The 13734-nt window shown below is 43.5% G+C and overlaps 5 non-coding genes across 5 annotated transcripts; all 5 read right to left on the reverse strand.

The window, feature by feature from the left end:
* Nucleotides 1-2899: 2899 nt before the first annotated feature.
* Nucleotides 2900-2971, reverse strand: Trnac-gca (transfer RNA cysteine (anticodon GCA)). The gene has a single exon. It is a non-coding gene; the product is annotated as a tRNA-Cys (tRNA).
* Nucleotides 2972-3779: 808 nt separating this feature from the next.
* Trnac-gca (transfer RNA cysteine (anticodon GCA)) lies at nucleotides 3780-3851 on the reverse strand. The gene has a single exon. It is a non-coding gene; the product is annotated as a tRNA-Cys (tRNA).
* Nucleotides 3852-7257: 3406 nt separating this feature from the next.
* Nucleotides 7258-7329, reverse strand: Trnac-gca (transfer RNA cysteine (anticodon GCA)). Its single transcript has one exon. It is a non-coding gene; the product is annotated as a tRNA-Cys (tRNA).
* Nucleotides 7330-8388: 1059 nt separating this feature from the next.
* Trnac-gca (transfer RNA cysteine (anticodon GCA)) lies at nucleotides 8389-8460 on the reverse strand. Its single transcript has one exon. It is a non-coding gene; the product is annotated as a tRNA-Cys (tRNA).
* A 3502-nt stretch (nucleotides 8461-11962) lies between these two features.
* Nucleotides 11963-12034, reverse strand: Trnac-gca (transfer RNA cysteine (anticodon GCA)). Its single transcript has one exon. It is a non-coding gene; the product is annotated as a tRNA-Cys (tRNA).
* Nucleotides 12035-13734: the final 1700 nt, after the last annotated feature.

The following is a 13734-nucleotide window of genomic DNA, read 5'->3' on the forward strand; positions in this document are numbered from 1 at the left end:
GTTCAAAAATCAGAGTTGTATGCATTTCTTATGATGTTATCATATTTTCCTGAATCTCTTGTTTTGCATATAGAAACTGATGAATTTATTCTTGATAATTCAGAATTAACTTTGTTATTTATGCAACCAAATCAGGCAATAAGAAATAGAAACTATACATGATATATTACTCATATTGGTCTCATACAGGTTTTCTAGGTGCATTGGTGTGAGGAAATGAGATTAACCAAGTATTAGTAGGAAATGTGTTAGAAGCCTCAGAAGTTCATGAAAAACACCATGGTAAATTTTAGGTAAAATGTTAAGGCCTAGGTAACAGTTACTTGGCTAGCCTACATTATAAAGAAACTTTCTCATACGTTTCTGCTGTTACAAAGAGACTTTCTCATGCCAAGCTTGATTATATATTCTGTTATGTTCTCTTCCCTTGGAAACAAAGCATGATAAAAGTCAATACAACTGTCCTGTATAGTTATCTAAAATAAGCTTGGCCTCAAACCAACTACCCAACGGTACTTCCTGCACATGGGCATAATACTTTACAGTTTAAGCTGTCCCTGGGATAAACCCCAACAAAAGAGAGACACATGTCTTAATATGAGAAACTATTGGGAAAAGACTGTCATTTTGAGTAGTGATCCAGTAAGGTTTAAGTTCTCAAGACTTTCCTGGAACTGACATCCTACTTGGCAGAAAGAGCCAAGGAGGTGGGTACTCATACTGTCTCCACATCCTGGTTGGCAAGTTAAGACACGAATGTTAGACAAGTCTCATCCTGATAGACAAGTTAGGATGTGAATATTAGACAAGGAAAATCCCCTGCCACATGTGGACACCCCAATTAATGGGACCAAAGTAAATGTACAACAAAGACAAGGGTAGGGACATCCCCTATCCTTGAATCCTGATGGGTGAAATAACTTGGCACAGATTTTTGTGGACTGGGGATCACAAACCCTGTAGGATCTTCCCTCGGGTTCATAGTTCAGTTCCTAAATCTAGACCATAGCCCTGGTTGACCAGTCCTGGGGCATTTGCTCAATTAAACTAACCCTGTCTGACTGAGAACAGTGTTTGTGTAGTTTGTGAAGCCATTCCTGACCCCAGCATTAGCATTAGAGTTTTAATGAGAATTTTTTCTATTGCTTGACAAGAAGGAAATTATAAGACAATGTCCTACTTGTTCCCTGAATAACCAAACTCTATTATTACCTGCTGGAAATAACCCTAAGTGGTAAAGAAAGAAATGAAAGCTGTTTCATTCTGCAGATTTAGAACAGGAAAGTTTGTGCGCTGTATGATTCATACAAGCTCAGGGTTTCAATGGGCAAGGGCTTTTAGTTCTGAAAAGGCTGATTCTGAGTTTATTGGAAGTAATGGCAATTATGGGACTACCTGTATAAACTAAGACTCATACTGTCTCCACATATATCAACAGTAAGATAAAGCAATTCTTTGCATATTATAATATAAAGCACATTGTAGGAATATGATACTACAGAACACACAGTTGGAGAAATATCTTCTCATACCTTAAAGGAAAGTGTTATAATACAAAAAAGAAAGAATGACACCCCCACCCAAGGGACGAACTACATACTACTTTGTTAACCTTATATATTCTTAATAAAAAAGGAACAAGAGCCGCCTAGAGACAACAGATTATAGAAAAAACTGGAATTAAATCATCCCATATAAGGATGTGCTAACATGAAAATAGAAGCCTGCAATTGTTTTGTGTTGGAAATGGGGCTTTGCTTATGATTTTACAAAAAATGAAAAGATATGGATACCATCTAAACTTATAATGATTAGATCTTTCCAGAGAAGACATCCTGAGAAATGAGGCATGACTTTAGAAAGATATACTTTAGAAAGATGGCCCTCAACTACTTCATAGAACTGAAGGATCTGAAATGTAATATTCTTTAATAATTAAAGGCTTTTCAGACAGACAGACACACCAACAGATACATGAGCATCAGGAAGCACCTCCAATAATCTTCTAATCAGAAAATACAGAACTTTCAACTGCAGTTTGCTTGAATTGTGGCAAAAATGACAGAATGAACTATTTGTATGAAAATGTGGCTGTGGTATCAGAAATATAAACCTGCAGTTGGCCAACAGCACAGTGGAGGAGAGTGGGGTCAGCATGGTTACTCTGTGATTGCAGCACAAGGGACAGACACAGGAGCTGTCCATGGTACACGGACACACGGCTACATGTGTCCATGGTCACAGATCCAGCATGGTTAGGCTCTGGTTGGCCCTTTACACAGAGCTGTAGTAACCAACAGCTGTCAAGAATGTCAGGATCTTTGTCGGGAATTTATGCCAAAAGGTGACACAAACTATGGACACACGGCTGCGATAGCACGGATGCTGTCATTAGACAGATGTCAGTCATGAGCCACTGTTGGATACAAGCCAGGCTAATGAGCACCTTAGGGAAAGTGTGATCTATGGAATCCATATGATCTTATGCTCCCATGCCCTGTGAAAGCCTGGATTCCCACATTTTCAGCTCTGATGGACCAATTGGACATCTCCAACTCTACTAAATTACCAGGCTAGTATCCCCTACTCCATTTTCTTGAGTGTCCTTTGCTGATGCCCAATGCATTCATATGTTGAATTCCATATGCTGAGAACCACTGTTTGTTTTCTCTAATAAAACCTAGATTTTTTAGGTTTAGGAAACTCACTATACATTCTGAAAATGCTAAATACTCGCTAACATGAAAGCCTTGAGGTTCAATGAACACACAGAACCAGCTGGCACATGAAGGATCTGATGGCACAACTGTGGCATAGATGAGTTAAATCTCTAGCCATGATGCAAGAGGGAAAGTGTGTCTACACCAAACATGTGGACAGTTTCCAAAATCACATGAAAAGGGGGCACCTGGATTTGAACCAGGGACCTCTTGATCTGCAGTCAAATGCTCTACCCCTGAGCTATGCCCCCATGGGTACAAGTGTACACAGTTAATAGTTTTCATTCTCAATGGTGATAGATTAGGATGGACTATAAAGTTAAATTACAGATCCTCACAGACTATATCCCAGAAGCTCCCAGACCTGACTGGTGTGATGCCTTCCTCAGCTCTGCAGATTTCCAGGCCCATCCTTGAATTGCATCATCAGGCAAGGAAATGGAGAAGAACAGCCTTCAGATGCTGAGCTCCCTTCACACTGCTGTCCTGGGTTAGCTCCTGAGCTGGCCAACTGCCTTCCACCTGGGCCTACAGACACCCCAAATATTCCTTACCAGCAGACAAATGTACTATCACTCAGAGTTCTCGCAGGGCCTGTCATTGTCTGTCATTGTCTGACATTGTCAGCTGCAACGCTGTAGGATCCTTCTGTGCCTGGGTCAGCAGCTCAGCCAGTCTTTAGCCTCTGAGGCTGAAGTGAGCAGTGGGCTCAGGAAGGGGGAGAGAAGCTCACAGGGCAAATGTCCACCCTACACACAGCCCAATTCTGTGACTTGCCTCCTTAGTTCTGACCATAGATTCACCTGATAGTCAGAGAGGCACATTTCCCCTATTGTACATGCCTTCTATTTAGAAGCCAAGAGAACCATAGAAACTATGATTGTGCAGGAACAGGGGAGACAGATAATAAGAAGGGGGGGCAGTCAGCATGTAGGAAGAGATAGGGAACAGCCATCTGTCCACATGGCAGGCTGGTCTGGAGCTCCTAGGCCTGCAGTGAATGGAAGAAACAGGACTGTGAATTTGTGATATGTCCAGGAGTAAAAACAACCTTGTGGTAGGGGGCACCTGGATTTGAACCAGGGACCTCTTGATCTGCAGTCAAATGCTCTACCCCTGAGCTATGCCCCCACCTGTACATTAATGTCTCACGGGCACTCAGAACCTGCATGGCCACTCCCAGGCTGCTAACATCTGACGTGCACTTGCCAGTGCTCTGTCATCATCTTCTTCCTCCTGTGAGGCCCAGCCCTGAGCTGCCTCTGCACATCAGACTGCCATGTCCTCAGGAATGGCTGGTATATTTCTGGTTTAAATTCTAGGTGAGGCAGGGGCATTAAATTCAGGAGACTACAGTGGTGCTACTTCAACTTTTAACCCAACTAAAAAAGCCATATACAAATGCAAAAGCTGACCTTTGGAGGTGTCAAAGGCCAATGAGCACCTTAGAAAAAGTGTGGTGTATAGAATCCATATGATCTTATGTTCCCATCCCCTGTGAAAGCCTGGATTCCCAAATGTCCAACTCTGATGGAACAATTGGACATTGCACGCTCTACCGAATTACCAGGCCAGTATATCTTACTCCATTTTTTTGAGTGTCCTTTGCTTACTCACTGTCACTAGAACTGGACAGAAATGAAAGTTCTCGGTCTGGTGAGAACTCCTTGGTCAGATTTTCTAGGTGGGACAAATAAAACACTCCTGCTTAATAATAAAGAGAAAACAGAGTCCACAGATACGATGAAGGACATCTGGAGACCATGTCACTGAAATATGAGACAGGACCCTGGTTGATATCAAATTATCAGCAGGAGTCACATTCTTAGAGAACATTGAGACAAAGTTCCTGTGTCTTGTTCTTGCCAACTATGCAGAATTTCTCATTATCACAGATCACCAGCACTACCTCACCCAAGGATAAATATATCACATGCTGCTGGTTAGTCTCCAGTGTGCTAAAGAACCTGACCCACCTCCTTCAGCCTGGAGTCTACCAGGCTTCCAATTACCATATCCTTCCCCACACACCTACCTCAGGACACCCAGAGTCCGTTCATGCACAGCACTCTACATTCTTTGCTGGCCAGCATCTGTGGGGCCTCAATTGCAGAATCAAGGACAGAGCTGCAGTCCTGCTCTCCTTCCCTCCTGTGATTTTGCCTGAAATTCTCCACTTGGTTTCACTCCACACTCCACTCTAGCCTTCAGCACATTCATGTATTGTGTCATGTAGTCTGTGATTTTCACCCTCTGGTCTCCTACTGTGTTATTTACTGGTCCAAAATTTAAATGAAGATCTCCAAATTTGAGAGAGAATTGACCCTAAACCACCAGCTCAGCATCTGCATGGACCAGGTACAAAGACTGGTTACTCGAACAGTCAGAGCATAGCCTGCAGAATGTAGGCTTGGGTTTTTCAAAACCTACTTAAATGAGGATTCTTAAATGCTTCAACCTCCTTTCTAGACCACCTACTGGAGCTAATAGAAAACAACAATAGAGAACAGGGTTTGCAGGCCTGCTTACAAGTGGTTATTTGGCGAAAACTTCAACCATTGTTGTCACCAGTCCAGTGCACTCTGGAAATATAAAACACAAAGCAGCAGTGGCAGTTGGATCCAGAAAAAACTGAGAGGCTCCGCAAAATCAACATGAGTCTGCAGAAGCAGCTGAAATACTGTGAGAAGTTCTTTGGCAAGTAACTATGTGTGAAGTCACAACAAGCAAAGATCACAAATGTGGTGCAAGGTGAACCAATGCAAAAGCTTTGTTACACAGACTGTGGGATTAGATTAACACCCTATCTAATCATCACACATCCTTCACCTGTCTTCTTCAGCAAAGCATCCACTCATTTGTCTGTTTCAGCAGGACATCACAGGACATAACTGAGTCCCCAAAGAAATGAGAAATTTCTAGTTCACAGGCATTTCTGCCCTGTGAATCCTTCTCCTAGAAACCATCACATACCCACACAGATAACAAAGATGTAAGAAAGATTCATAGTCACAAAATGGAGTCTCTGGAGATGGAGAACATGGAAAGGATTCAGAGAGGCCCTAGCTCAATTTCTGTGATTTGCAAAAGATGATGAGGAAAATCACAGAATGCATCTTCATGGAAAAATTTTCATTCACACTTGATCTAGAAAATATACTTCCACTGAATGCTTTCCTCATAGAACAAGGATTTTTGCAGAGTAGTCAAACAATTACACACAAAAATGACAAGCTTAGAAGCCTCACTGGTAAGTTCTTACAGACACATAGGCAGATATCAGGAGGTTCACACAGCACTGCAGAGACAGAGCAAGAGGGTTCCATTGCTCAACTCAGCACAACATTCAGCCAAACTTTAACACCCAGTTTGAGAAAAAAGTGGAGTACATTTGTATGGAGGGCAGGTTGAAGTGACCTATTTTAGAAAAATATGGTTGTATCATTGGAAGCATACAATTAGTATTCGTGACTACTAACCACAAACCCACTACGAGGTTTCAGATGAATATTCAAGAAGATCCTTGGATTCAACACTGGATCTTCTTAGCTTCTGTTACTTGTAACAAAAATATGCCAATAAAGACTCATGTGACTCACAGAACTTCTTTTTGAAGTTTGGGGACACATCAGTATCCTCCAAAACATCACTGGAGTTTGTCACTGATGTGTCAATACACACTGGAGAAAGAGACACCCCAGCACTGTGCTCATTTGAGTTTGAGTAGGTGATCAGAATCTCTGTCACTGTAGAAAGAGCCGAGGACCTCAGCACAGTGGAGGACAGTTGGGTCTGCATGGTCCCTGTGTCTTCAGGAAAAGGACAGGCAGAGGAGCTGCCCGTGTCACAAAACAGAGCTGCAGCAGGGTCAGGCTCTGCTTGGCCCTTTACACTGAGTTGTAGCAACAGCTGCCAAGAAAGTCAGGATCTTCTGTAGGAAACTCATTCTAAGGACTAACACTTACATAGGGAGACATGGCTGCTACAACACAGATGCTGAGCCTGTGGAACAGTTGCCAGTCACGAGTCACCACTGGATACAAACCACGCCCATGAGCAGTTTGGAAACTCTGTGATCTATAGAATCTAAGGCTTTTATTCTCCCCATGAGAGCCTGGAATCCCACATTTCCAGCTCTGATGCACCTATTGAATGTCTCCAACTCTAGGAAAATACCATCCCTCTATCCCCTTCTTCATTTAGTTTACAGTACTTTGAGGCTGCCCAATGAATCTGTGTGTTGAATTTATATATTCTGAGACCCACTGATGGTTCTTTCTAATAAAACCTAGCTTTTCTAGGTTTTAGAAACTTAGACTTCTGAGTTTTAGAATCTATATTCTAAAAATAGTGGAGACTTGCTCAACAGAAAGACTTGAGATGGTATGAACACACACAGCCACCTGCCACAAAAGGGATCTGGTGAGTGATAACACTGCTGTGCTCTCACGGAGGTGAGTGTCAAGCTATCTAAGTCAAAAGACAAAGTAGGTCTATACTATCAACCTGGTCAGATAGTTTCCAAAATTACACGAAAAGGGGGCACCTGGATTTGAACCAGGGACCTCTTGATCTGCAGTCAAATGCTCTACCCCTGAGCTATACCCCCACATTAAGTGTACATAATTAATAATTTTCATCTGAGTGGTGATACATTATGACTGACTATAAAGTGAAATTACAGATGCTCACAGACCCAATTTCCAGAAGCTGCCAGACCTGACTGGTGAGATGCCTTCCTCAGCTCTGCAGCTCTCCAGATCCATCCCTGAATAGCATCATTACCAAGAAAAGGAGAGGAGCAGCCTGCTGACCCTGAGCCTACGTCACACTGCTGTCCTGGGGTAGCTCTGAGATGGCCAACTGCATTTTACCTGGGCCCCCAGACACACCTCTCTTCCTTCCCTGAAGACTGATGGGCTGTCATCAGACTTGTCACAGAACCGAGGTAGCATTGTCAGCAGCAACACTGCAGGACCCCTCTCTGCCTGTGACAGCAGCTCACACAGCCTTTATACTCTGAGGGTGAAGTCAGTGAGAAGTAGGCTCTAGAAGAGGGAAAGAGGATCACAGGGAAAATGTCCACTGTACACACACAGCCCAGTTCTGTGACTTGCCTCCTTAGGTCTGACTACAGATTCACCAGAGAGCCACAGAATCACATACTTCTATGGTTAGTCTTTCCATATTGGTCCATGGACACTTGCTGACACTATAACTGCAGTGCCTAGAAAGTCCCTAATTCTCCCTAATGGTTCTTGCCTTCTATTAAATATCATATCTATGTATCTACATGCCAACACAACCAGAGAAAGTAGATATGTGCAGGAACATCGGAGACAGTTGGCATGTAGGAAAAGATGCGAGAAAGACATCTCTTCACATGATGGGCTGGTCTGTAGATCCCAAGTCTATTGAGGTCCATGACTGGAATGAATGGAAGAAACAGAACTCTCTCTCTCCCCCCCCCTCTCTCCATCCTCCATCTCTCTGTCTCTGTCACTGTCTCTATCTCTCTGTTTCTCTGTCTCTCTCTGTCTCTCTCTGTCTCTCTCTGTCTCTCTCTGTCTCTCTCTCTCTCTCTCTCTCTCTCTCTCTCTCTCTCTCTGTGTGTGTGTGTGTGTGTGTGTGTGTGTGATATCTCCAGGAGTAAAACCAACCTTGTGGTAGGGGGCACCTGGATTTGAACCAGGGACCTCTTGATCTGCAGTCAAATGCTCTACCCCTGAGCTATACCCCCACCTGTTTATTAATGTCTCATGGGCACTCAGAATCTGCATGGCCACTCCCAGGCTGCTAACATCTGACGTGCACTTGCCAGTGCTCTGTCATCATCTTCTTCCTCCTGTGAGGCCCAGCCCTGAGCTGCCTCTGCACATGTGACTGTCATGTCCTCATGAATGAACAGCATTCTCCTGCTGAGGTCCTATCTGAGGCAGGAGGCTGCAGCTGGTGCTGCTTCAAACTTGCCTCAACTACAACCTGACTGGTGCCAAACTGATTATACTTTATGTTCAGATTCCATTTTAAACATGGACTTAGGTTTTGACTTCTCCTCAGCTACAGGCCTTGGAGAAATCTGGTGGTCGACGGTCTCTGTGCCCTGCCAGAGGAAAATATCTTACACTTGGCACAATGCCCAGGCTTTGTGGAAAATCCCACTTGCCTTATTTCTTCCCCTGCTTGTATGAATTCCATACAATTCAATTTGTTAGACCTTGAGCAGAAAACCCATCTTGGCCTCGTTCTTCGCGTCTCCGGCCCTTTCCATTCTCTTCCCTTCTCTCTTAGTGTCCCCATTGAAAACCCCTGCAGGTTGGGGTAACAACCCACATGCAACACAATGGCTTCATAGCTAGCCTTTGGAGGTGAGTGGGAGGCAGGAGTGGACAGAATGGAAAGTGCTCTGTCTGCTCCAAAGTCCTTGGTCAGATTCTCTAGTAGGGACGAATAAAACACTCCTGCTTAATAACCAAGTCATTCACTCATATCTCCATATCACAAGTAAATCATACCTACAGAAATGATGAAGGACATCTGGACACCACAGTGACTGAAGAGTGATACAGTGCAGTCATTGATAACATGTGATCAGCAGGTGACAGTCTTGGAGCAAGGCTGGATTGACATCAAGTCCCTGAGTCTTGTTCTTGTACCTATGTAGACTCCCTCATTAGCACAGGTCACCTGCACTGCCTCACCCAAGGTGACATACATGGTGACATCTCCAATGTGCTAGAGGACCTGACCCACCTCCTTCAGACTGGACTCTGTCAGGCTTGGATTTTCCTTGTTCTTCCCCATAGTCTACCACAAGACACCCAGAATCCCTCCATATCCAGAAGACTGCAACCTTTGCTATTCAGTACAGTGAGAATTTTGGTTTCTTAAAAACACAATTAGGTTAATGAATATAGTTTGATTTTAATCTCAGATGTGGGATATAGGAATGTCTCAAATTGTCAATAGCTGTTAACTGTAACTGTCTTGAGCTCAAAGAGGGGCATGATTTTCATCAGCTCCACATATTTCATGTTTGGAATTCTGGGGACTCTTGAAAATGTATAAATATGAAAGTTCAGAGCGGGCCTGTGGCCGCTGTTGCTTTCCCTGTTGTTTCTGGTTTATGCTGGTGCTTTTGCCAATGATTGCTGGATTTCTGGATTACTCAACTGCTATATTACTGGATTGTTGGATTGCTGGTGCAGATATTAAGACAGCAAAGACTGGACTTCCCCCCTCCCCAGGAACTCAACACTTCTAATCAACAGGAAGTACTCTAAAGAGGTCTAACCTCCTTTCCCCTCAAACTTTCTTTCTCTTCTATCTAATGTTAACATGTAGGAAGGGATTGGTGTGGAATAATGGTTGACAGAGTGGCAGATAATAGAACACAATAAAGTAATAAAAAAATTATGCTTATAGCTCACCATTTCTGGGGACTCAGCTGGAGAGTATCCATTAGAGTTTCCATTGCTATGAAGAGACACCAGGACCAAGGCAACCTCTATAAAGGACAAGATTTACTTGGGGCTGGCTCACGGTTTCCGAGGTTCAGTTTATTATCCTCATGACGACACTCATGGCAGTGAGCAGGCAGGCATGGTGCTGGGGAAGAGAGCTCTGCATCTTGATCTGACTACAGCCAGGAGAGACGGCCTTCCAGGGAGAGGGAGAGGGTCTCCAAAACCACAGTGACACACTTCCTACAATAAGAGACATTGGAAGCCATCACAATGAGTCTAAAAGACTACAGAGATGTCAAAGACGTAAGGGAGGACTACAGAGAAATGATGCACACTGTGGAGACTGCAAAAGGGAGAAGATTCAGAAAGTCACTGGCACAACTTTTGTGATTTCCATAAGATGATGAGGGCAATCACAGAATGCTTCTTCAGAAACTTTTCATTCACTGATTTTATTTAGTGAATATACTTCTTGCGTATATTTTATTTTACCCATAGAACAAGACTTGTGCAAGTAGCTAAACCATTGCACACAAAAATGCTTAGGAGCGTCACTGGTGAATTCTTAAAGATGTGTGTGCAAAAAACAGGAGGTTCTCACAAGGATTGCAGACAGAGCATAAAGTTACCATTGCTTCATTCACCACTGAGGCAGCACAGGCTTAACATCAAGTTTTGAGAGAAATTTTGTGTGTGTGTGTGTGTGTGTGTGTGTGTCCATATGAACTATTTTTAGGAAAACACTATCATGTTATTAGAAATATAAAGCATACAGTTGTTATTTGGTGGCTACTAATATAAACCACCCACAGGGTTTCAGATGAATATTTGAGAAGATCTCTGGATTCAACATAGGATCTTCCTAGGCTCTATCACTTGTTAAAGAAAAATATGCCAAGAAAGGCCATGTGGGACTTCTCTTTCAAGTTGGGGGAGGAGCCAACATCCTCAAAAGTTCCAATGGAGTCTGTCACTCCATTGGACACATGACAGTACACACAATGGACAGGGACACTGACGCCAGCACTGTGCTGATTTGAGTCTGTGTTTGGTTTTAGGATGGAATGTCTGTCACTTTGTACTCTCTGTCACTACACTAGAAACAACTGAGGCCATCAGCACAGTAGGGAGACAGTACTGCCTGTGCTCTCTGCTTCTTTCCTAAGAAGGCCAGGCAGAGGAGCTGTCCATGGTATGAGGCAGAGATAGATCCACCATGGTCAGGCTCTGCTTGGCCCTAACACTGAGCTGCAGCAACAGCTGCCAAAAAGTCAGGATCTTTGTTGGGAACTGTATTATAAGAGGTAACAGTAAAAACAGGGACACATGGCTGCTACAGCACAGATGCTAACCCTGTAGAACAAATGCCAGTCATGGCCACTGCTGGATACAGACCAGGCCCATGAGCAGCTTAGGAACCCTGTGAGTCATGAAATCCATAGGATCCCATGTCCCCTTCCCTCTGAGAGCCTCTTCCCACATTCCCAGCTCTGATGGAACAACTGGACATCTCCAAATCTGGTGTATTACCAGCCCAGGATCCCCCACTCCATATTCTTGAGTGTCCTTTGCTGATGCCTAATCATCAGTGTTGTGAATTCCATATACTGAGAACCACTGATCATTCTTTCTAATAAAACCTAGCTTTTACAGGTTGAATAAACTCACTATACATTCAAAATGTGAAGACTTGCTTGGCTCCAGAGAGAAAGTAGGGCTATACCATGGATGTGGACAGTAGAAGTACATGTAAGAAATCCCAAAAATCACATGAAAAGGGGGCACCTGGATTTGAACCAGGGACCTCTTGATCTGCAGTCAAATGCTCTACCCCTGAGCTATGCCCCCACAGGTACTATGGTACGTAGTTAAAACTTTTCATGTGAATGATGATATATTAGGTCTAACTATAAAGTTAAATTACAGATCCTCACAAACCTATATTCCAGACGCTGTCAGACCTGACTGGTGAGATGCCTTCCTCAGTGCTCCAGCTTCCCTATACCACAACAAACTAGGTATATGCACCTTCCCACCCATATCTTTGAATAGCACCATCAGCCAAGGAAATAGATAGGAGCAGCCTGAAGACCCTGGGCTACTTCAATCTCCTAAGTTGGCCTCCTGCCTTCCCCCTGAGCTCCATGACACCCTCTCTTCCTTCCCTGAAGACTAATGGACATTGACTCAGAGTTGTCACTGAGCCTTGTTAGCACTGTCAGCAGCAACACTGCAGCATCCTCTGCCTGGGACAGCAGCTCAGCCAGACTTTAGCCCCTGAGTCTAAAGTAAGTGAGCAGTGGGCTCACCAAAATCAGGGACTAGACAAGGCTGCCCACTCTCTCCCTATCTATTCGATGTAGTACTTGAGGATCTAGCTCCAGCAATTAGACAACAAAAGGAGCTCAAAGGGTATACAAATTGGTAAGGAAGAACTCAAACTATCACTATTTGCAGATGATATGGTAGTATACTTAAGTGAACCCAAAACCTCCTCCAGAGAATTACTACAGCTGATAAATAACTTCAGCAAATTTGCTGGATATAAAATTAACTGACACAAATCAGTAGCCTTTGTATACTCAAAGGATAAACAGGCTAAGAAAGAAATTAGGGAAATGGCACCCTTCACAATACTTACAAACAATATTAAGTATCTTGGTTTTACTGTAACCAAACAAGAACTTCAAGTCTCTGAAGAAAGAAATTTCCCATGCTCATGGATTGACAGGATTAATATAGTAAAAATGGCCATCTTGTCAAAAGCAGTCTACATATTCAATGCAATCCCAATCAAAATTCCAGCTCAATTCTTTATAGAGTTAGAGCAATTCTCAAATTCATCTGTGCCAGGAGCCAACCTGACCTTACTTTATGTTTAGTGTCTGTTTTAAAGATAAGCTTAGGTTTTGACTTCTCCTCAGCTACAGACCTCGGAGAGATTGGGTGGTCAATGGTCACTGTGCCCTGGCACAAGAAGAAAACATCTTACAGCTGCCAGAGATTCACTTTGGCAGAATGCCCAGGTTACGTGGAAAATCCCACTTGTCTTACTTCTTCCCCTGCCTGTATAAATTCCCTGAGAAAATACAGTTTTGGGGGCCTTGAACAAAGTTGGCCTTGGCCTAATTCTTTGCCTCTCCTGCCTCTATTTCTCTGCCCTTCTCTCCTAGGGTCCCCTGTGGAAAACCCCTGCAGGCCAGGGCAATCTGGAATAACAAAAAACCCAGGATAGCTAAAACTATTGTCAACAGTAAAAGGACTTCTGGGGAAATCAGTATCCTGGACCTCAAGCAGCACTACAAAGCAATAGTGATAAAAACTGCATGGTATTGGTCCAGTGACGGGTAGATCAATGGAATAGCACTGAAGACCCAGAAATGAACCCACACACCTATGGTCACTTGATCTTTGACAAAGGACCTAAGTGGATACTAATCCAAAAGCTCAAAATACACAAGCTACAATTCACCCAGCACAGGAAGCTCAAGAAGAAGGAGGACTTAAGTGAGGGTGCTATGGTTCCTCTGAGAAAGGGAACAAAATAC

Source organism: Apodemus sylvaticus, chromosome 2 (assembly GCF_947179515.1).
Source record: "Apodemus sylvaticus chromosome 2, mApoSyl1.1, whole genome shotgun sequence".
Taxonomy (NCBI): Eukaryota; Metazoa; Chordata; class Mammalia; order Rodentia; family Muridae; genus Apodemus; species Apodemus sylvaticus.